This window comes from Molothrus aeneus, chromosome 2 (assembly GCF_037042795.1).
Source record: "Molothrus aeneus isolate 106 chromosome 2, BPBGC_Maene_1.0, whole genome shotgun sequence".
Taxonomy (NCBI): domain Eukaryota; kingdom Metazoa; phylum Chordata; class Aves; order Passeriformes; family Icteridae; genus Molothrus; species Molothrus aeneus.
The window spans coordinates 88,860,877-88,884,298 of NC_089647.1; the positions used below are offsets into that span (position 1 = coordinate 88,860,877).

Below are 23,422 nucleotides of genomic sequence, written 5' to 3' on the forward strand. Positions count from 1 at the left end.
AGGGGAGGTTTAGGTTGGACATTAGAAAAAGGCTCTTCATAGGGTGGTTGGGCACTGGAACAGGCGCCCCAAGGAAGTGGTCACAGCACCAAGCCTGACAGGGTTCAAGAAGCAGTTGGACGACGCTCTCAGCACATGGTGGAATTCTTGGAGCGTCCTGTGCTTGGCAAAGAGTTGGGCTCGATGAACCTTCTGGGTCTCTTCCAACACAGGATATTCTCTGATTCTGTGGCTTGGGGTGGCTGCCATGCCCACCATCCTCTGCCGAGGGCACAACACCTACCAGTCACCGCCCGACCGGGCCGATACACGGGGCGCTGAAGCTGAAACTTCGCCCCGGGCCGGCAGGAAAAGAAGGGCCGGGAAGAGCTACGGCTGCGGCCGCCCCGCGGCTAATGGGCGGCGGCGGAAGCGCCCCGACACCGCGGCTGGAAATTCCCCGGCGGCAGCGGCCCCGCAGTCCCAGCCCTTGGCAGCTCCAGGGCGAATTCCGACGCACCCCTCCCTGCTCCGGGGCACTTCCCCCAGCCCGGCCCCGAACAGCGCGCGTCCCCCCCCATCCCCGGGTCTTCTAGCATTCGCCAGTACTTTTCCCGGGCGCTTTGGCTCCCAGCGGGGCAGCTTCTCCGGGAGCACCGGGTCTCACGGGGATGAAACGGGAAGGAGGTGTCAGTGCGCTCCTGCCGGGCAGGGCCCCCTTTGCCCCGCCCCGCGATCCCGGAGCGGTCCTTCCGCAGAGGGGAGGGAGCCACCCAGGCTGTCCCTGCCCGTCCTTCCTGCGCTGGGGCGGGGGAGCAGCGGCCCTCCCGGCGGGCAAGGGGGAGCCCGGAGAGCTCCTCCCGCGCGATCCCGGCAGCGGCAGCGGCAGGAAGGGCAGGGCGGGGGCGGGGGCTGTGCCTGTGCCGGGGGGGGGCGGTTCGCGGAGGAGGGGCCGCCGCCGCTGCCGGGCGCAGCAGGCAGAGGGAAGGCAGGGAGCGGAGCTGCCGTTGCTGCCGCCGAGGGCCGGGGCCTTGGACGCGTCCGGCGAAGAGCGGAGGAGGAGAAGGAAGGGGAAGCGGGGGGAGCCAGCCGGCCCCTCTCCGAGGACGCGGCCCGCATCCGCCCAGGGAAGGGCAGAGGGAAGCGGAGGGGGAGCGAGCGGGCGCCGCCGCCGAGGAGACAAAGAAGCGGAGCCCGCCTGGGCTGGGAGCCTCCCCGCCGCCGCCACCCGCCCCTCTCCGCTCCCCGCCGGCCGGCCGGAGGTGAGCGCGGCCGCGGGCGGGACGGGGATTGGGCTGGAGCAGGGGCTGGGGCCCGCCGCAAACTTGTGGCGGCCGCGGGGGACGACGCGGGGAAGGGGCGTCGGGAACGGGGGAAAGGCGGGTGTCACCTGTGCGGCCGAGGCTCCGCGGCCGCCCCGCGCGGGAGGGGGCCGGTACCTGCCGGGGGCGGCACGGGGGGCCCGGAGCGGGAGGAGTGTTCGTTGTGCCACGTCCAGTTGCGGGGGGGGCTCGGGGGCGGCTCCTCCTCATCCTCCCGAGTTGCTGCTCGTGTGCGTGTGACAGCCGCTGCTTTGTGCCGCCCGGCCGGGGGGCAGCGCCGGGCCGGGACGCCACCCCCCCGCACCCCTCGCGGGGCTCCGGTGAATGGAGGCGGCGTATCCGGCGGCCGCGGGGCAGCGCCGGGGGAAGGCGGGCAGCGCCTCCCGGCCGGAGAGCGGCGCAACCCGAAAGTTTCCCGAGCGGGAGCGCCGCCGCCCCGCACGGGGATCGGCGGGCGGGCACACCGGGCTGCGGTGTGGACGAACATCGCCCTCGGTTCGCTCAATTCGTTTTTCTTTCCGTCACCGACTTTCCACCTCAGTAGGGCTGAGGCCGGGGATTTTCTCAAGGAGCGCGGTGCGCTGTGGCCTCGGTCGATGCCCGTGTAGGTAAAGGACATAAAGGTAAAATTACATCTCACGTAATGAGTGTTCGGTGAAACGCATTCATGCGTGTTTTGGGAAGAAAATTACTGAAGTTTACAAGTCTTCTCGCCCTGTTTTTAATTAAAAATGTGCCCAGGCTAACAGCTACCCCTTGCTGGCAGGGTAGGCACTTTGGCCTATCTAAGATCAGGTTGCCAGATCAGGATTCAGGTTTGTAGTTCAGGTCTGACCTGCAGCTGGCTGATCATGAAGGCTCTCGGCTCTAGTTTCTGTGTTAATGTCTTCCACTGTTTTTAAACAGTGAATGTGGTTCTCTGTGTGCATCAGGGTTATTCCGTGAATTCTATGCAGTATTTCACTCGGAACTATCATGTTTTTGTAAAACAAAGAGAAATCTTTTGTTGTTTTAAAAGTTGTATGGTGACTGAAAGTCGGCAAGAATTTAAAGCATTCTTTAGCTTGAAAAGTGTTTCCTCCCATGAAGGTTTTTTGTTTCTGAGGAACATACTGCTGCTGTTCTAGCAGCTTAACGTGGGAGAATTAGACTTCTCTTTCATGAAATGTGGTAGTGGCCTTTGTAAAAACAAATTTTCATGGCCTAACCACGCGTGGTTTGTATCATTGGGAGTTTGGACTGGTAACTTAATATGGAGGAATTTGAAAGGACTCACTGGGTAGGAGATTATGAAGAATTTCTGTTTGAAAGTACTTGTTTTGCCATTGCTTTTTAGGAATCTGAAGGAGTCAGCACCACATAGATGATGTCAATGGTATTGTGTTTTCATTTTTAGGATTATAATTTCTGATGTAATGTTGTCGCTTCTCTGAAATATTGATTTCACAACTCTGGAAATGGAAAGCCTCTGTCTCACCCAAGTGTGTTTAAGAAGTTAAGCAGATCGCTTTGTCTTTGTAACTGACTTTCTTCTTGTGACTTTGACAGAAGATGTCACTTTTGGGAACAGTGAATAAATGTAGCAATAGAAGGCACCTGTACCATGAAGATCAAGGCTGTAATTAGCAAATATTTTTATATAGGCCATGAAACAGATACAGATTCATTGTAATGTTAGCTCTTGTTTCTGTTGTTCTGTCGTTGCAACATTAGCTGTTGCATTTGCCTCCTGCTTCTACCAGATTACATTTCCGATTACTTTTGGGAAAAAAAATTATACACAAAATCTCTTTTGCAATATTTTTCCAAAACTAACAGAGTTAGCCCGTGATAGTCTGAATCATCCTTTTTACTACATCTTGGCTACTGAACATATGATAAATTCAGAACTTCAGCCTTTGCCTTGTTGCATTACAGAAATGGAACTTTCCTCCCCTTCCTCTCTTTTCTTCTCTATATTTCTGGCTAGCTGTCTGAAAGTATAAGAAAAGGTGTTTGCTCTCTTTCGTGTCACCTCGCATCTTCTGTTAGCTAAAGAAGAGGGACAAGGTCAGCAGTGTCTGCTTCTTTTCCAGCCTTTGTTTGGTTTTTTTTTTTTTGTGCCTTGTGTTGCTGTTGGTATGTTAATCCTTTGCAGTGCTCATTGCTTTCCTCGGCAGAAACTATAGCAGTAACGACTCGAAAAGTGATACCCAGATAGCTCTGTTTGCTGGTCCTGGTCTTGAGCAGCAGCAAAACTACCAGAGTATCTGCCTTTTTCATGCTCCTTGAGCATAAAAGCTGCTTCCAGACTCATGGAGACAGGTGCTGTATCAATTTACTTGCAGAAGGTTTGAAATCAAAACCAAGGCATCTTTGAATGTAAAGCATAGGTTCTAAAAAAATATTATCTGTTTGTATTGAGGGACTGATGGTTTCTAAGCTGTGGGTATTCCCAAACCCCACTCCCACTGTGTTTGGAGGAAGGGGGATTGCTGATGTGGATTTATTAGAGGTGCTTGAGGGAGTTTGAAAACTGAAAGCAGGCACTGCTGTGTTAGGGTTAGTTCAGTCAGCCCAGGGTGAGGTGCTGGTGGCTGGACACTCTGGTCCCCCAAAGTAGGTCATCTGGCATGTGGAAAAGGTGCAGAGTTGAGGCTCTCTGCAGGAGAGCTGCTTTCTGCTTCTCATCAAATAATGAACTTAAAGGTAGTACACTTTGTCCTTGTGTTTACTAGGTATACAGAAATGTTGAAGAACAGTAGTTTCCAGGGAGTGAAAATCAGGAATTCTTGCTAGTTCCTAAAGTGAAGGTTGTTTAGAGAGCTGGAATGGTGTTTGCAGGGGGGGAAATAGCATTGTTTTGTCATCCTGAGGTGAAGAAGTGAGGCCTGCACTAATCATTTCACCTGTGCACCATTGTCCAGTCTTTACTACATGAGATCCTGGTATACCTTTTGAGAAATTACTTTTCTGTTTGTTTTGCTTTGCAGATTTCTGCATGTTGGCCCAGGAATCCAAAACTTATTTCTGTTTTAGGTAGTTCCAATTTAATTTTTTTCTGCAAATTAATTAGGCCTATTAGTTTTCTCATAATAACGTAGTCAACAGTGTTCTGCCCAATTAAACTGTTGCTCTGTTCGGTAGTGTGTAAAGTAATTTTTCAAAATGGTAAGCTTTTTTGTTTTGTTTTTTTTTTCCTTAAAGCAATCTTTTTTCACCATCATAAGAATTCGTAATTGTTTCATAAATGCTAATGATATGAGTGAGTTGAAAGTGCATTGCAATATTAAATATATATTTTTATATTCAGTTAAGTACATGTGACACAGCAAATCAATTTTTTTCTTGCTATTAATGAAGGAAGTTTATAGTTTAAACCCAACATAAATAATAACTTTGTGTGCAATGAGGTAGCCTGACAGTGTACATTTTTAAGCTTTCATAGAGTATTACTAATTTTAAGAATTGAGGTGCAGAGGAATAAATCTTGATTAGAGAATAGCAACCCATTGCATTTTAAATTACTGCGGCTATACACAAGAGTCTGGTGTCAAGTTTTAGAAATACTCATGCTATGAAAAACATTTGCTAGAGTGGAAGCTCAGGCATGCTGGTATAGCCTGTATTTGTTCACAATTGTAGAAACCAACTTTGTGGCTTAGAGGCTTTTTTGCACTGTAGGTTTGCTGTGCTGGTTTTGTCCTGATCTCATTAGCCAGTATTAATATGGTGACATATAACTACTGTTGATTATTTGGTGGAGCAGACAATGTGATGAACAAGGGACACTTGGCAGATCCCTGAATTCTCAAAAGTGTTGATTCTCTCTTACAATCATGACAAAATACAGGTGGAAAATAAAATTGCTATTACGGGTGTTTTTTTACCTACCCAGTTTTCCTCAACTCATATCAGTTACTGTATGCAGAGTACACACAACCATAGAAACAGACATGAAAATGGGTAGTGACATAAACCTCAGATAGAATATAGCAGAAATTTTATTAGACAAAAAAAGGTCATATTTTACAAAATCAGGTAGCAACTTGTCTTAGGCAACCTCCTTTTTAAAATATCTTAAAAATTAATTTTAATACAAACTTAGTTTCACATAAGATCTTTTATCAGAAAAAGAAATACAGTTAAGGGAGCCTGTTGTGTTTCAGCAGTTATGCTATTTGGATAGGTGGGGCATTAATAACCAAAAATAAATGAGCAGGCCTTCAGTTTATTAATGTTTTGATAGGAAGGCAGATTTTAGCCTTCTGAGGTGTTTGAAGTTTCTACATTCCAGTAATGATCAGAGTATTTATGAGAGCCGTAATAAAGAGAAGTGACACAAGTGTGAAAGCAGGTACTGAAGTTTATGGAGGAGCTGGAGGTTGTGGATGCTCTTCCTGATGCAGTCCTCCAAGTCTGGGTCATGTCCTCTTACAGTGTGAGAAGCTGCTTTTAGCTGAGTGCTGACTCTTGCCTCTCTTTCCCTGTGGGTTACACTGGGTCAGCTCTGTGCCAGTACGGAGGAGCCATCAGATGGTGCAGGAGAACAGGAAGAGGGTTAACAAAGGCAGGTGCTTTTTGTTCATGCTGGGGTGGGATTATTGATTCTTCTGGCAGTGCATCATTTAAAAAGTATGTGTTCTGTTTTTAAGAAAATAGAAGCAAGTTCTTGGAAAAAAAAAGTCAATTTTGCTTTGGATTTAACTATATTGTTCTTATTTATATTATTTTCAAAAAGTCATTAAACACTGTCTTCTAACCTTTCCTTCAAAATAAGATTAGATTCTTGCAAGGCTGGGAAGGTTTAGAAAGGAATAATGGTATTTATTAAGCATATAAACTATAAATGAAGTATAGTAGGATTTTCTAACTCATCCTTGTCAAATTTAAGTTGGCTGAAATAATGCTATTTGTATACTAATTAAGTATTAGTTAACTATATAGTAAAATAAAACAATTCCTGCAGTCTTTTCATAGGTTTGGGAGAGAAGAGGAGCACTATGTCCTGTTAAAACCTAATCTGTATATGGAGAGTTAAACTGTTCTAAATTTTTCAGACCATTCTGGACTAATAAACGTTTCATAGAACAGTAATAAGTGAAGCCTCCTGTTTAGCAAAACCTGGCACTGATACCAAAGCAGAGTCCCAAGCATTGATCATCCTGACCTCTTGGTTTTAATGCAGTAAGAGCACCCTCAGCATAGCATGGCTGCAAGGTTTTTCCTTCCTGTTATTACAATAGCAGTGTATCCATCACACTTGTTTTCTCCCACATCCGTTGTGTGTAGAACTTGTCTCCCAGTGCCATCCTGGGCCACTGCTGTTTCAGGGGAGCTGACTTCTTGGTTGACATCCTAATGATGTTTAGGATGACGACAAGGAAAGTATTTTTCAACCTTTTAGTGCAGAAGGAGAGATACGTGGCTCTGTGATATGCTCTCGGGCTGAATTTTGATAGCTGTCATGACAACAAATGACACGTTCATTTCCCTGAATGCATGGTGTCCTTCTAGACACACACTGAGTGATATCAAATTTGACAGGTCTTGAATGATGGCATGTCAAGGATTCTGGATACCACCACAGGAGACTTGGGCTGCTGCAAATGCACACTGCCACCTGGCTCAGCAAAACTTTAGGCTTTTTCCAGGTTTGAGTTCAGGGTTTTTTTAGTTTGTTTTTACAAGTATCCTTTGAGTTTTCATTTTAAATAGATTTAATATTGGTTGAAAATTTAGTTAGTAATTTTAGATTGAAAATTTGTTTGCTAAATAGTAGAAGAGAAAAAAAGGTGGTTGGACTTCATCCAGTCACTTTAAAGATGCATGTGTTTTAAATGCCTTCAGTATTTTCAGTAAAAATTTTAGCAAAACCAGAATGATAGGTTTTGAGTATTTGCTAGCACTCTGTTTACTGATTTTTTTTTTTTTCATTTTGTGTTAGTGCTGAACCAACACAGTCAGTGATGGTACAAACACTCCATGGTAGTTGAGCTGTAGAGTGCAGGGCCAGGAGCTGACACCTGTGTACATGGGCTACAAACAGGGCCAGTCTGGCACAGATGGCTTATTTGGTTTATTTATAGGCTTGGCTGATGTTTATTTGTAAGGTTGCAGTCTCAGTCGACCAGGTGTTTCTGGTTTAACTGGACTGAAAAAGTCTTGAAAGTTGGGTAAAACCATATAAATGCTGATTTTTGTGTGTTTTGTATTGGAATGTTAAGCTGGATTATGGTCTGTCAGTATCTAGTGCTCTGGTAACTGACTCAAATGACCTGCAAATGGCAGTTTTTCATGTGTGGTGGTGTATTTATTTATTTAGTTATGAATTACTTTTGTTAGCAATACTGTCTGGCTATACCTGTAATATAAGTGAAATGATAACTGGTACTGTTTAGGTGCTGGGAAGAAGGTACCATGTTTGTATCTTTAATTAGTCCTTCCTACCAGAACTTGGAATTCTGTGTATGTAGCAACTTTGGAAATGTAAGTGAAGACATAGAAGTTTTCCCAGTCAGTATTAAAGTTTTGTAAAAATCCCTACTATTTTTTCAGCTTTGTGGTTTTAATTAAGAATGTTTTTGTTCCAGTCATAAAATAAGTTGGTTATGGTATATATTGTTTAATTGTTCTTTCCTTTAATCATTGCATGTTGAATGCAAAAAATGTAGGTGGCATTTATAGGTATAAAGACAGGTATTTTTACATGAAAAAAAAAGAGTGAAGCCATTTAGAGTATAAACATCCTGAGCCTTACCTTTCCTGTCTTTCTGAAAAAAGATGAAAAGAAAAATTGATGATCAATCTCCTTCCTTTACATTTTCAGGTCTGTTGGCAGTCTTTCTGCTAGTGCTGCAGGAATAATATAGAAATAATTATATTGTGGACTATTCATAAATTCACACTGTTTTGAATTCCATTTGATTCAAATAGAGAAAGAAATTAATGCTAATATCCCAAATAATTAATGCCATAATAAAGGATCTGCCTTCCACTTGACACTAAAGGACTTATGTTCCGTTACATCAAAAGACCTAAATCATTTTGAGCATTCAATATTAAAATTCTAGTTCATGAATATTAGAAATTTAATCAGATACCTCAGTGAGGACTGTGTGAATTGTGTTGAGTTTAAACACTGGTAATCACAAAGCTTGTGTTTAGTACAAGTATCAAAATATGACACATCATTTTTATGAGCTTTGAGGCTCTTAAGGGATGCATGGGGAATCATAATGAACTGAAATGTTATAGACTTCCTATGGCAGAAAACTGTTAAAGTCTGGATAATGTCATTACTGGGACAATGTTTGTCTTCCTCCGTTAGTCTTGTCTTATAATATTCATGGTTGTATTCCTTTAGGATCTTTTCTGGTTTTGCTGACAGGAGATTCTGGATGTTTATTTTATTCAGGTATTTCTTTCACCACTCTGGAAGGCACAGTGTCAAAACTTTGCCAAAGTTTCATTCTTTGTTTTGTATCCCAACTTCTATCTCCGTTTTTGTGACCCTGTGAAAATGCAAGCATGGGCTCAGTACCACGAGTGGTCCTATTGGCGTGAACGTCTCTTATTTACAAAACATGAAGCTGAGCCATATGCACATCTCCTCCAAGACAAGAACCACTGTTACATTGCAGGTCAATTCTTTCTTAGTTACACATTCTTTACTTGTCACAACATGTATATTGAATTATGGAACTTCTGCTGTAGTGTCACACAGCCAGCTTATTTTTAGAGACAGATTTTTGCCTATACATTGTGTATGACATTACTTTTCCAGCAGTCCCATAAAGTCAGTGTGGCTCTTAGTTGTTTAGGATTGTTTAATGAACAGTAATACTGAGCGGTTGTAGTACAGGTGTGGATCAGGCAGTGCTTGATTTAATGCCTGCTTAAGTTGATGGAAAAGGAAGTTACTCCTTCAGGGAAGAAACAAGGAATTAGTTAGTTTTGTGTTTTATTTAAAAGTGTGGAAACGTAGAATTTAAAATAGAAAGCCAAAATTAATGAAAACAGGAAAAAAAAAAAGAGGGGCTCTTGAATGCATTCAGGGTTGTAATTCCTGTTCTGGAGGAACCCAGGTTTGAAAATAAGTGTATTAATGCAGATCATGGAAATTCATAACTTTTAAAATGCTTTGCCCCCCCATGTTTTAACTGTATTAGATTGTTTAATGGTACAGCTAGACCTGATTTCAGTGTTCTGTTATAAAAGTCTTTTCAGCTTGCCCTTGTGATTTGTCTGTTATGTTCTTTGTTTTTTTTTTTTTTCCTTCTTTCCAGATAGATAATTCTAGTGGTTAAGTAGCTGGTCATTTAGATTCCTTTGAGTTAATATAAGTGATATACTTGTGGTTAAAAGTAGATACTATACATAACTGCAATCTGAATTAATGGCCATTGACTTACTCTTCTGCAGTAATGGCATACATACCATTACTGAGTGTACATAGCATTTGAAGCAGCTTGGTATTTAGTAGATTATACTGTGCTTGCTAAGCAGGTAGTAAAATTTTAAATGCTTCATTCTTCAAAAGTAGCAAGAATCTGATGTCAGTGAGTCACAAATGCAGGTGAGTCAAGGTGGAGTTGTGCTAGAGAGGAGGTCATTTTTCCAATGCTGCTCCCTGGTCAGCTCTGCCTGCCTGTTGCCCGCCTGACTGGTAGCAGCCCTTGGCTCTTGTTCCTGTGCCCTTTTCCTGCCACAGGCTTTTTTGAATGTGAGGGGTGTGCCTGGTTTGCAGGATGTTATGCCTGATGTTAAGCAGCTAGATTTTGGTGGATTTTTCAATTGTTGATACTGTTGTTCTAAAATTGTGGCACCTACTGGATCTTAGGAAGACCCCCACAAAACCCAACAACAATCAAAACTGCAAATCTCAATATTAGTACTTGCACCTGGTATCAATGTAATTTGTAGTTTTGACAGTTGTGTACATGAACCTTTAGATTTTCTTAGGGAAGTACCATTTTATTTTATGAATCTGTAAATACTTAATTCAAGAAAATCTTTGATTTAGTTGGTGTACACCTTGATTATTGTGCTGTCTAAACTGATGGTGATCATCTGTGTCTTTGCTTTGTTAATCTCTGCCTTTTCCATTGCACACTATTTTGTAGATAATTAGGATTGGGAATAGCCTTGATTGTGGGTGGACATGTTTTTAGGTTGTCTGTAATCCATTCATATGGCAGAAATATTTAAGCAAAGAAAATAAAATATTAGATAAAACTAGAAAAAAAATCTAATCTGTCTAGCATGATTACACACATTTGGGAATGAGTAAGATTTGACTGGAACACTGCAGTTACATGATGTGCAGAAGTCGAGTTGGTGAACTTTCTGAAATGAGGATACACTTAAACCCTTGCTTACAATATTTCTGTATAATTGTTTTTAACGTCCTCCTTCTATGAATATATTCTGGAATTAGGGGTTAGGGTAGTGGGGTAAGCTCCCACATGGGTCAGTCAATATGCATCTTTCCTTAAATAAGAAGAAACATTTTTACATTGAGAAATGTAATAAATAAATGTTCTGTATTGTTTTTCTAGAATTTTCAGTGGCATTGATTTGAAGTACTGTAAATTTATGGAAAGCTAAAATGACAGTGTGTAACTGTTTTGCAGAGAAATCTGTTTTCCTGCAGCTGCTGTGTGCGATATGTTGTCTTGCATTACACAGCCCTTTGCTCTAATACCTCTTTCAAAGCATCCAAATCTGCCTCCTTACCCCATCTCCCTTGTGCTCCCTTTGCAGTCCCGGGCAGCACCAGTCTGCCTCAGAAAGCCACATCCTGTGGTTAATGCACTCTTTCCAAGCAGCACAGGGCTGTCAGGTAGCTGAATGGCATCCAGCTGCTGTGTTATGAAGCCCTTTGTCTAACGATCTGCTGTTAAAGTTCCCGTGGAGGCTATTACTCATGTATTCTTCATGCCGGAAGAGTCTTTCCATTAAATTAACAGCTCTGAATAGGATCTGGATGAAGATATTTTTGTTAGTGTATTGTTGGCTCTCTATTCTAGCTAAATATGTAGTTGCACGCAGTCACGGAAATAAGGTTGTCTGATTGCTTATATCTGCTCAGGGTAGGAGGAAGTGTAGTGTGCTTTACAAGTTTTTCTGCAGAATATCATAGTCTTATTTTCTACCTTCACATGTATATGCTTGCAACTTGGTATTTGGGAATGATTAATTAAATCTGAACTTAATGTGGTCCAAATTGGCATAGGATTTACAGTATGAACTGTCTTTGGGCTAAGATGAATTGTATAAAAATGACACTGGACTTTCCTTCACTGTACATCATCCTCCTCTTCCTTGTCCACTCTTTGTAGTCCGGGAGAACTGCTGTAGAGGGAATTGTGTGATGAGGTTCAGCACTGGATCCCAGTGTCATAGAGTGTTGGGGGAATGGTAGAAGCAATATTATTTCATTTTTTCTGTTTTCCAATACCTGGATATTCTCTTTTTTGTAATATTTCTTCAGAACAATGCTGTTCTGAAAAATCTGTGTTGTTCTGCACTGAAATGAAATGTAGCCTGGGGTTTTCAGCTTGTAGATGTGCTGTAATATACTTACTTGCTGATTCTGAGGACTTTATATGCAACAGTGATCTGAAACTTACAAATTTTAAGGGCAGGTAAAGGAGAGAGAGTTGGAAAATAGAAACTTTGAGTTTAGGAAGGATTAGACAAAGGATGTATGATTCAGAGTTAGTAGCCTTAAGTGTGTATGTACATTTAAAAATTTTTCATGTGGGCATACTTCTTAGATTGTTTTTTAAAGTAATTGTTTTATGCTTATCAGCTTTTGCTGCAAAGTGGACATAATTCAGGTTGCTGAGTCATTGACCCTTGTAACCAACAATTTGTATATCTTCACTTTGTTTAGCTTCATACCAAGAAGCAGTAGAAATGTGATTTTTATATAAAATCACTAGGTGAATATACTTGTTCACAAAGGAAAGACTTAAATTTTTCTCCAGTATGTCTAATTTTTTATCATTATGTATGGACTTACAGAATGTGCTCAGCTGAGATTGATCACTGGTGTGTGAAATGACCAAATTATAACAATGGAGGGTTTTCTGAGGTGGGTAATATATTTTCATATGTAGCTTCCAGCAATGACTTTAATACACTGAAGGCCACACTTTCAATGCTTCTGTTATTGAAATGTAGTGCTCTGATCGTTTTTCTGCTGAGCTTCAATTTAGAACTTCATCTGGAAAACATCCAAGGAAAAGAGCATCAAAGCAAAATAATAATTGTCTCGAAATGCAGGAAGATCTTCAAGTGTAGAATTACAATAGGTAGCAAGAGCTTGAAAAAGTGCACTGGACACCTTAAAGGCTAAATCTGTAAGTAAGAAAGGAAAAGACTGGCATGTACCTTGATGTTGTAATAGTTTGCTAACCTTGCATACAGGAAGTAAACTTCTGCATTCTTACTGTTTATAGCTTTGTTTCCCATCTTGACTCCTTTGGCTTTGTTTTGCCTAAAGGATTGTTACCACTTTACTGATGGATCCTCAAGAACTATATTGCCTCTTGCAGAGCCCTGAATTGGTCCTCAGCTGCACTTCAAAGCCACCAGGTGAACTCTTCCAAATGTTTAATCAACTGAGTTATGATACTCAAGCCACTTATGAATGTGTTTAGTTAACTTTTCTGAGGTTTGGATTTGGGACTTTGTAAAGAAAAGCACTTATAGGAAGAAGAAAATGATGATTAAAGGAAGTGTATGCACAGTTGAGAATTGGTTCTGATTCTTCAGTTTTTTAGGTGTGCCGGTGTGAGAACAGTTTCTGTAGTTCTTCTGTCAGTGTAGTAATAGCTGTGGGAGGATGGTGGTGTGTGTGAGGCTTCAGTAGCTGACAGCTTTTTTGTTTCCTACAACTACAATTAAAAATACCATAGAAGTTAAATTTCACACTGCTTTTATTGGAAGAATGATTAAAGAAGAAATGTAATCTGTATTATCCAGGAACATCTCTATGTATCATGCTGAAGTCATTCAGATTTTCCTTTCTTTACAGTAGGTCTGGACCTGTCAAACACACTTTTTGGTGGTTCTTGAATTGTTCTGGCAGCATCAGCAGATGGTTTCAATGCCATCTGCAAAATAGATGGAAAGTTTTGTAAAGTGCAGATTTTCTAGGGTTTTGTTTGGTTTTACTATGCTTTGCAGTGAATATTAAAATGTTCAGGAAATTTAGCATACTTTATTTGTCTGCTGGGCACTGTAAAATTTTGCTGTAGCATGTGGAAACCACTTTTCATCCCACCCACAAGCTCAGTGTACCAGAAAAACGCAGTTATTGGCTGTGGAATGTGTCGGGGAGAGATGTGCTCTTCAGCCTAAATCTTAGCAGACATGGGGATTTTCTTCACCTTTTGTATTACAGAGGACTCTTCTGCTTGCTTTAGTTTCTGCATTGTCTTTTCTGCTCAGCCCACGCATTTTTCTTGCTTTTCTAGGAATAGCTTCCCTAGATGGCAACACCAGTGGCTGGCAGCTCTGTGCTTGTTATGCCTGGGGAAAAAGCCCTGGCTTTCTCAAAGCCCACTGCCTCTAGCAGCAGTGAGTGAGCTGATACACTCATCCTTAGGAGATGTGAGTGGCAGATATGTCTCTGCATGGCTGAAACCCTCATCAGCTGCAGCAGCTGCAGGGATCCTGGTCTGGGATGAACTTGATGGATTAGTGTAGGGGAAGTGTGTCTGTGCTATGTTACATATCCCAGTCAATGCTGCCATGAGTTGTTTTAGGTGCTTGCAAATATACTCTTCCCAGATATGGTCGAAATGCTCTTGATTTACTTCTTTATTCATAGAAATGTTGTGGTAGGCCTGGATTGGACTCTGATAGAATAGAACTCTAATAGAGTCACCTGTATTTCCTTGGCATTTTTCCCCAAGTCACCTCTGTATACTTGGATAAATACCACACATTCACTGTCTCCAAAACAGGTATTTCTATGGAATATGCATATGGGAAGTTTGTTGCAGATTATAGCATCCACCCCCCTGGAGTGAGATTATTTTCTTGATTTCTGTGTGTGTTTGAAAACTTAGTATCATGCCTAAAGCAAGTCATGTCAACAGTTACCACTCGCTGTTAATTTTCATCTTAGGGGTAAAAAGATGTGTGTTAGGACAACTTAGTTTCAAGATGGAATATGAGGTTTAAAGAGAGGAAGGGTGTGTGCCTGCAAAAAGGGGAATGATTCTCTGTTTCTCTGTATCTGTGATTACATCCTTGGAAGATAAAAGCAAGGAGGAAAGTAGTTGTGGTCATGTAATGTTACATAATTTCAGTTTGCTAGTCTGAGTTTTCTTTCTCGGAAAAGAAGGATCATTTAATCAGAGATTGCAAATAGTGAAAATTAGATAGCCCTGAAAAGTAGAAATGATAGTAGAGGGATAAATTAGTTGATTTCTACCTAGAGCACAGGATTTGCTCATTTTGGCAACAGCAAGATATTTAGTTCAGCTCTGCCAGTTTTGTGGAAATCTCGCACTAATTTGCTGAGCTTTGAGACTGTGTGATTATTTCAGCCAGCAGGAGAGCCTTACTTCTTTTGTCAGTTGTTTTTTTTGTTTGTTTTTTTTTTTTTTTTTTTAATGTGTTTCCTAACTCTTTGGGGTTTTGTTTGGGAGGTTTTTGGGTTTTTTTGAATGTTACTTCATCACGTGCACCATTAAATATTTTATGTAGGAATGAGAAGTAATTATTTCTTCTTCAGTTGGTTCACACTGGAATAGCCATAAACCCCTTGATCCTGGTTCTCCACTGTTCTGCAGCTTGTAAATCATTTACTTTGTGCTCCAAGTGCAATGTGTTTGTATAAATCTACTATTGATGTTGATGTATCATTTCTACTTCACTCTCACTTAAGGCAAGTGTAAATAACTTTACAGAGTTGCAAAACAGTAGGGAAATAAGCCTCCGCAAGCTAAGGCATCAGATTTATTTTCTGGGGCAAATGAAGAGATTCTTTGAAGCCTGATCAAAGCCCAGGCTCTCCAGTTGTGCGTAGTATAAACCTGGTGTAGTATTTGAGCAGAATTTGTTGGCTTCGGGAGTTTTGGTTTTGTTTTCTTTTTTTTTTTTTTTAATTGGGGCTTTATATCTCTGGAATCCATATTCAACATATTTCTGGAAATGACAAGTGTACTGCCATATGGCATACCAGATTTCAAACCACTCTGAGGTGCATGTGTGATTTTTAGAGTGCCTGGAAGAAATGAATGAAAACCACATTCTCAATTTTATCTGTTGCTGAGCTCTGTAGGCAGAGGAATGGGAAGGCTTTGAAGTAAATTCTGCTGGAGGGATTGTGTGCTTATTTCTGAGCCACCATCCTAATGCAGCAAGGTGTAGATGTAATTTATGTTTCAAAATATGCACTAATTTCAGCAGGGTTGTCAGTTTATGTGCTGCTGTGCTATTCTGGGAGATGGTAAGAAATACTGAGCATCTTTTTGCTACTGGCAACTGTTACCATTTTCAATTCTTAATTTCCAACCCTTTTTTGTGCCTAAACCTTTTTTTCAGACTTTAATGCCTGAACTTAATTCTTAAGTATTGTTGAAGTGTTATATTTCTGTATATGCCCTGCTTCCTTAATAGGTTCTGTATTGATTTTGAGTATTTTGAGTATTTTGAGTGGATTTCTTAAGCTTTTGTTGGTTAGTAAAAGCTGAGGAAGCATTACTAAAGATATTTGTACCAGGGTTATTTTTCATTCTGGACACTTTATGTAAACTTTTTAAATGCAGAAAAGATGTTTGTGTCAGGTTTTGGTAATAAGAAGCATCTCCTCTTTGCCGAGGGCAAGTTATTAAGGTAGGTCCTTATGATCAGTTGTGTGATCAGCTTACACAGTTCTGTGAATTTTCTACAGAATCAAAGACAACTAATTTTGAAGTTTTTTTAATGTAGAAAGGGGGAATGTAATGTAGTTGTGAGATAGCTAATTTGAATGATTAATATTTTGCCACGATGGTTGCTTAGCTGGTAGAATTTGGTAACATTAATTTTTTCTTTCTCTAAGAATAACTGAATGTTCACAGGGGAAATCATGTTCTGCTACTTAATAATTTCCCCCAAATTTTTCTATTAAAAAATGTACCTTGATACAATAATTGTTCATGACCACTTCCAACACACAGCCTCATGCTCTTTTGATTTGTGTGAAACCCTAAGGCTTTTCATAAAATTCTGAGTTTTCTCCATCTTAGGTCATCTCCATGATTCGATTTAACTTGCTGTGTGCCAGTTATTTGCTGTTTCTGACACATTGAATGATAGAGTATGTTGTGTGTTCCAGTTTTTTCAAAAAAATGATGGCAAAGGAATGATGTTGCAGGGATGTAAAGCTGCAGTTTTACAGGTGTTTATAAATACAAACATTTCTGATGTTCTCACACGCACAGTGGAAAAATGTTTTCCTTCTTCCTAGAAAATACTGATTGTTAGGTCTGTTTTAATTAACAAATCAGTTTGCTGAGGTTGGCTGCTCTGATGAGTTGAGAAGCAGGAAGCTGTGGTTCTTGCCAGTGGCATCAGGAGGGCCAGGAGCTGCCCTTGGGATCTGTGTGTGCGCAATCCTCCTCTGGCCCTTGGGACAGCCCTCCCTGGTAGGAGTCACAGTCAGGAGCCTGAACAGAAACAGACTGGGGGGGTTCCAAATGCTGAGAGCATGTCCTCTTGGCTGACAGTGGGCAGCTGTTGGAAAATTACTGTGGTTTTCAAGGAGGAGAAAACTATAGACCTTCTTTCTTTCTGAATGGTTTTGGTTTTTTTCCCCCTGGTGTGCAATAGGCTGTTGAATTATCTTCCTCTTTTTGACATGGTGGCTTTCTTTTTTAATAATTTAAGCAAACTATTTTTAATATGAAATTATAGTTTATATCTGTATTCCACTTAAAGACTTCTGGAGTACAGAGATCCCCACAATAGTAATAAGTGATTGTTCTTTGCTTTTGACATTCTGTGAAAAATCATATGTAGCACCAAGTATATTTTCAGTGAAAAATTTTTATTTGAAATCAAGAATTTGGAACTTTTGAAATGCAATTTCTGTGTGTCTTGGTAGGAATAAAATAAAGGACATTTTAGAGTTTTTAACTTCACCTGCTTTATGCCCAAACAATTTTGAAACATAAGGTTTTGTGTCAGAATGGCAATACACTTCTCAAATGGCCATCCATATAGAAACTGGTTTTGGAATGGTTTAAGAGGGGTGTTAGTACACTGTGAATTTGTTAGATGGTCCTCTATATATTTGTTTCAAAACTCTTCCAACTTTTCTAGAAATTCTGTGTATATTTTTATCTTTAAGAAAATCTAGGTAAGAAACTCTTGGGAAAAATCACAAAATGGAACATGTAGTCAGCCATTTGAAGAATCCCTGCATGCTGAAGTTTTCATCATGTGTCTCTGACTTGGATCAGAATTAGCAATAAACATCTCCTCAGTTCTTCCCTTTCTGAAAGACTGACTTGAATTTGTTAGCATTTTGTTTTATCTTTCAGAATTGGACTTTAAACTGTCAAATACAAAACCCTAGCTAAAACCTGAGCTCTTTTGGTGTAATGGTCATTGCAGGTGATACGTGTTTCCTTTATTATGTATAAATGTTCTTGAATGTCTTATCTTGGAAATTTCAGTGCATCAAAGTCAGTGTTTGTTCTGAGGATATTACCAGCCAACCCTCATTTTTTCTATCAAATTGTTCTGAATACTTTAATAATTGGTGGTTGTTTGTCATCAGGTGAAGTTAAAACTAAGCTCTGCATAGGTCTTCTGTGTGTATTTTTCCTTCCTTGTCTGTGAAGGGAATTGCTAATTGCTTAAAACCTTTCTTCATCTCTTTCAGTGTTCCTCTAATATTTTGGCCGTTCTTGTCTTGTTTCTTCATCTACTTTTTCACTGCTTGACCTTCTCATGTGAGTTATCTTTACTAGCCACTTACTAAAGGACTATATCTGCTATCCATGTTATTGTTTTGAAAACACCAGCAAAGAGCAATTCTGAAATAAACTTGTGATTGCATGCCCATCCAAGTTTTATTGCTTGGTAGATATTGCAGGTAATGGCACTAAGGAAGATATGATAGCATGTGTTAGCAATCAAAATGTAGCCCTGGTAGATTTGTAATCTCGTTTACGTGTTGGTACTGTTTGGAGAAGCTCTGTAGACCTGGAGCAGAATTCTTGCTGCCCTTAGGCCATCAATTTACACATACTTCTGGTTCTGCAAATTTTCTTGAAATAATAGATGTGTGTGGTTGGCTTGTTTTGTTTTGGGTTGGGTTTTTTAGTGAAGAATTGTTTCATAACATTTGGTGGTAATTAGCTGGAGTCAGTCATTTGAGATGGGGGGAGGAGAAATCCTGCCCTGCTGAGAATAACAGAAATCTTGTGACTCTGATTTTTGAGGACCCCATGATCTCATTCCATTTTTTGGTAAAGCTTTTGTATAGGTACACAAGATGCCATTCAGAGTTTGTGGATGTGTGTATATCAGTCTGATGGCTTATTCTTTGACATTATAAATTTGACTGATAAATAAATATGTGCCAATAACTTTCCAAAGCTGATGCTCAAGTCAAGATTATCTGCTGTTCTGCTCACCAGTGTAAATTGTCTTCAAGTAGCAGGTCCACCTCAGACCTCCTGCCTCTCTGCTCCAGGGAGATAGGAGCAGATAGGAAAGAGAAGTTTTTTTGCCTGTAGGGACATTGAAAGGCTGGACAAAGAAACAATACTGTCCTCCTTTGAGGTGATTCTTCCTTCAAGCTTTATTCAAACAGAAGGCATTTTTGCCATGTGACAGCTTTGAGTTTGGTTCTCAGACCCAAAGTGCTCATTTTGAAGCTCTCATCAGGTTGTATTCTGCAGAAAAGAGGAGTCATGTTTCTGTGGTGAAGCCAGCCAGCTTTTTTAGGTGGCAAAGCTAAAACTGGCTTCTGAAACAGAAACTAAGCAAAGTGTGCAACATTTATCCTTACAGTTGATAATTGGGCACTATCTACTTCAAAAATTTGTTACATGGGTGTAGAAACCCATGCTAGAAATTTTGGTTGGTACATCCTCTGTAGGGTTGCTCTTTTTTCTGTTCTGTTGCCTTTGTATCTCACAAAGATAATAATATGTCTTTAATGAAAATAAATTGCCCTGAGTTGCTTTGTTTTGGATATTTTTGAAATGTTGAATATTGATTGACTCTTTTTGAGCTCATTAATGCCTGTCATCAGCAGGAAATATAAGAATTCTGATAGAAAGAAGTTTGCACATGTAAAGTTACTACAAGCTGGTAAAATACAAGGTGAGAATTTTTTTTTTTTTTTTTGCAAAGGAATGAATGAATGGTGTACCCCATTTATGGTGTCAGAACCAGTACTAGATGATGCATCATGCTTTTTATCCTTGATATTGTATTGTCATGGTAGGTTTATTTCTGATTCCTGGAACATCACCAAAATTTTGAGTCCTGTTCACACAGCATGTCTGTTCCTGGGTTGATTTTTTAATTTTTTTTTTTTTTTTGTTTGCCACCATATGTCAGATGTGCTAAGAACTTGAAGCTTGTTGTACTGCTTTCTTAAGGTACCTAGTGCTTCTAAAAATTCAGTAGCTATAATTTGAGCACTTGATATGTTCACAGTCTGTAGGTAGGTTGTAGTTTTGAAAAGACTTAATTTTTACTGGGAACTGTTACTTCATATTTGTCAGGAAGAATGTTTGTGACATTTTGATATTGCTGATTTAAATGAAAGGTTGTTATAACTAGTTTTTTGGAGAAAAATAGTGTGTATGCTTTAGCAATTAACAGTAAGTTTTTGAGACTGTTGCTCTTAGGGTTCACGTCATATACTTTGTGTTCTGAAGCATGTGGGATGGTTGTGTTCTTTTGCAGTTTGAGATGTGTAACGTCCTTAAAGGATCCGTTCTTGTTATAGGATTCATATTTACCATCATAATCTACTGAAAGGAATGGTAAATTACAAAGAAAACCAATATAATTAAAATCACGCAGAAAGGAGAGGAAATTGTTCTGCCTCCTTTTAAATTAACCAGGAATTTCAAAATTATTTAAGTATACAAGCACAATCTAGTGCTTTCAGATCTTTATTAGTTTTAAAAAACTCAGCAATGATACTCTTAGCTTAATTTTTAGGCAAAGATGTTCAGATCATGAAGCCAGTGCCTTCATATTTCTGTTAGTGAAGCTTCTGTTCCTGCAGGTTGATAAAGCCTATTTAAAGTGTATGCAGAATACCCCATGGAAATGCACTAGAGAAGCCCATGTGATTGAGAAATATGCATGGAAAAATGCCTCTGCCTTTTGTTTCCTTTTGTCACAGAAAGGAAAAAAAACCAAACCCCAACCTCATGTTTATTGTCTTTTAATCTCCCCTGCACCGAGGAGGCTCTGGCCTAGATCTTCCCATTTTAATTGTGGAATTGGAGTACCAACCTTGAAATTACTTAATTACCCTCCCTCCCCCCATCAGCATCCTCTCTCTCTCAGTCTGGAATTTATCTGTTTCTCAGGTTGTCAATAGGCATGTAAAGGACAAAATTTAATAAAACTGTAACTAGAAATGTTTCATGAAATGTCTGAAATGTTTAGAAGTCTGTTCTCTGAGCCTTTCTGTTCTAGAAACAAAGTGTTTGGCATGTGTGTTTGAAAGTGGACAGCATATGTTTTCTTGGCTTTTGTTTTTTAGCAACAGATCATGTGTTTAAATGGCAGCATGACATTTTGATTTCTAGCCTGCATGAGGAAGATGATTTAGTCAGGTTAGCTATTGAGAAAGGGCTATTCAACAATGCTCTTGTGTACTCTTCAGAGAGAGCTTTGACTGTTGCGACTGCCTACTACAAATGAGGGATTTTTTTGTTTTCTTTTGTTTTTTGGTTCCCAAAAGAAAGGACAGACTTGGACATCTATAAATATTTGGGTAGTTGGATGATCTTGGGAAATACTGTATAGAGAGAGGGACATTATTATTATATATCCATAAATAAACTGCACTGAAGTGGTGAAGTATTCAGAGCTTCTGAAAGTTGTCTAAATTTATTAAATATTTAGCAATGATAATTTTGAAAATCCAGATAGGGTAAGAGCTAATTTTTAAAATTTTCATCATCTTTTCAGTACCCTTCAGAGTGGTGAAGTTTTGCTTTGATCTCCCCTCCTTGTTTTCCAACATGAAGTAACCCTGTGTCAAAGGGTTCCTTACCCAGGAAATCTTTAAAAAACAACAGACAAAATAAAACAAACCCTAACAAACAAGAAAATGAGAACTGGGACACCATTGGAGTAAATGTTGAATTCAGCTAGTGGTTGTTGTTATGGTTGACATATGTTTTGAGCACTGGGACCAGGACCAATTTCTCTGCCACAAGCAGAAGGAACAGTTGTTTGAGAACTATGAAATAGCAACTGGCTTCTTCAAGGGATGGTGGAAAGAAGAGGCATTTCCCAAGTGTTTCTGAAATGCCTGGCAGAGAAAGGTAGCTCTGAATTTTCTTTCTTGTAAATGAAATTTTATTAAGCTGTGATTGCCATCTATGTCATACTATAAAGATGGTTGAAAAATGTGCTGATTCTCATTTCATTCAGTTTATTGTCATACCGTATGGGATTTAAATGAGACCTAATGGAGTAGTAATTGGATTTGATTGGATTTGCAGTGCCTTTGTGACATGAAGGAGGATTCATGGTACTGTGCTCAGTCTGTTGTAGAGAGCAAATGCAAAAATTAAACCTCGTACAAAACTGGAAACAAATAGATTGATTGAATATATCCTTAAAAAAAAAAAAAAGGAAGTTGAGGAAAATTGTAGCTAAAGATTTTTGTTCTAGGCTTTGTAAAAAATGCTTCTGACAGGCTCATTGACTGCATGATTCAGTTGGGAGATATTTTCAATTAACTGTATATTTTCATATATGTATATTTATAAACTGTATATTTTCAGTATATTACCTGTATATTATATGTAAATAAAATAAAGTTGTTATTATTAGTTTAGAAGTTTAGTTAAAATTATTGCGTCTGATATTCTGTTACACTTTAACAGCAGAGAACCTATGGGTTACTGATCTGAATTTGGTTCAAACTGGTAATACCCAAAATTGCTGCCTTGCAAAGAGATGTCTGTGAATACCTCTGCAAAGCGATTTTGAGACTAAGTGCCCTAAGAAAATGTAGCTGCTCTTCATTGGTATTGCTTTTGAATTAAGGCTATCTTGAGTTCTGGGGTGCAACCCTGCATTTGTGTATTAGGTGTTTCTTTGAATTTCTTTTTGAATTAACTCTATACCCTAGAATACACCAGATTTTGACCAAGATAGTTTCTTGTTTTCAGATTTTTCTGAGTATTGCTAATTCTAATGGCTGCATTCAGGGGGAAAAAACCAAACAGAAACAAAAAATACCCACCTCTAATTGTGTGAGTTTTAGTGAAAAAGCACAGGCTTGGAATATACAGTCCTAAATATAGCCACATTAATAATTAATGCTTTCCTTTCTCCTGAATTTTGTGCTGTTTTGATACCAGAAGCATTTGCAATATATATATATATAGTAAATTATATCCTTACCACTGAAAATGTTCTGGACAGATCAGTTCAAGAAACTTTGTCTAAACCAGTCTCTTATTTTTGATCATCATACTTGTATTTAAATGTTTATTCATCTCTTCATAGTAGAGATAAGGCTTTCTAGGTAGAATGCATTTACTAACCAACATATAATGCTTCAGTTATTTGGCACACACAGTTTTTTTCTTTTGTTTCATAGCAGTCTCTTGAATAGCTTCATTTAAAAAAACAGGTAAACTTACATTTTAATATGCCTGCAAAGAAAGAAAAAAAATCCTCATTATTTCTTCCTTGAATTCAAATGCTATTTCCCTTTCTCCTTGATCCTTATCTGTTTTAAAACAACAAATAAACAGAATCCTGTTGCAGGGTTAGTAAATAGAATTTGCCACATAACTGGGCAGTAGCACATACTTCCAAAGAAAAAGGGAAATCAGAAGTTAAAATGATTTAAGTAAAGCAGCAAGAAGTCATACTCTTAAATTAAAATACCATGTGTCAAAATGAGGGAG

The 23,422-nt window shown here is 39.6% G+C and overlaps 1 protein-coding gene across 2 annotated transcripts in view; it reads left to right on the plus strand.

The window, feature by feature from the left end:
• The first annotated feature begins 936 nt into the window (after positions 1-936).
• The window catches only part of NCK2 (NCK adaptor protein 2), an 84,540-nt gene continuing 62,054 nt past the window's right edge, over positions 937-23,422 (plus strand). For both annotated transcript variants that reach the window (XM_066545260.1, XM_066545261.1), the window contains exon 1: positions 937-1,241. The gene's annotated coding sequence lies outside the window, so the exon portion shown is untranslated. The remainder of the gene's footprint in view (positions 1,242-23,422) is intronic.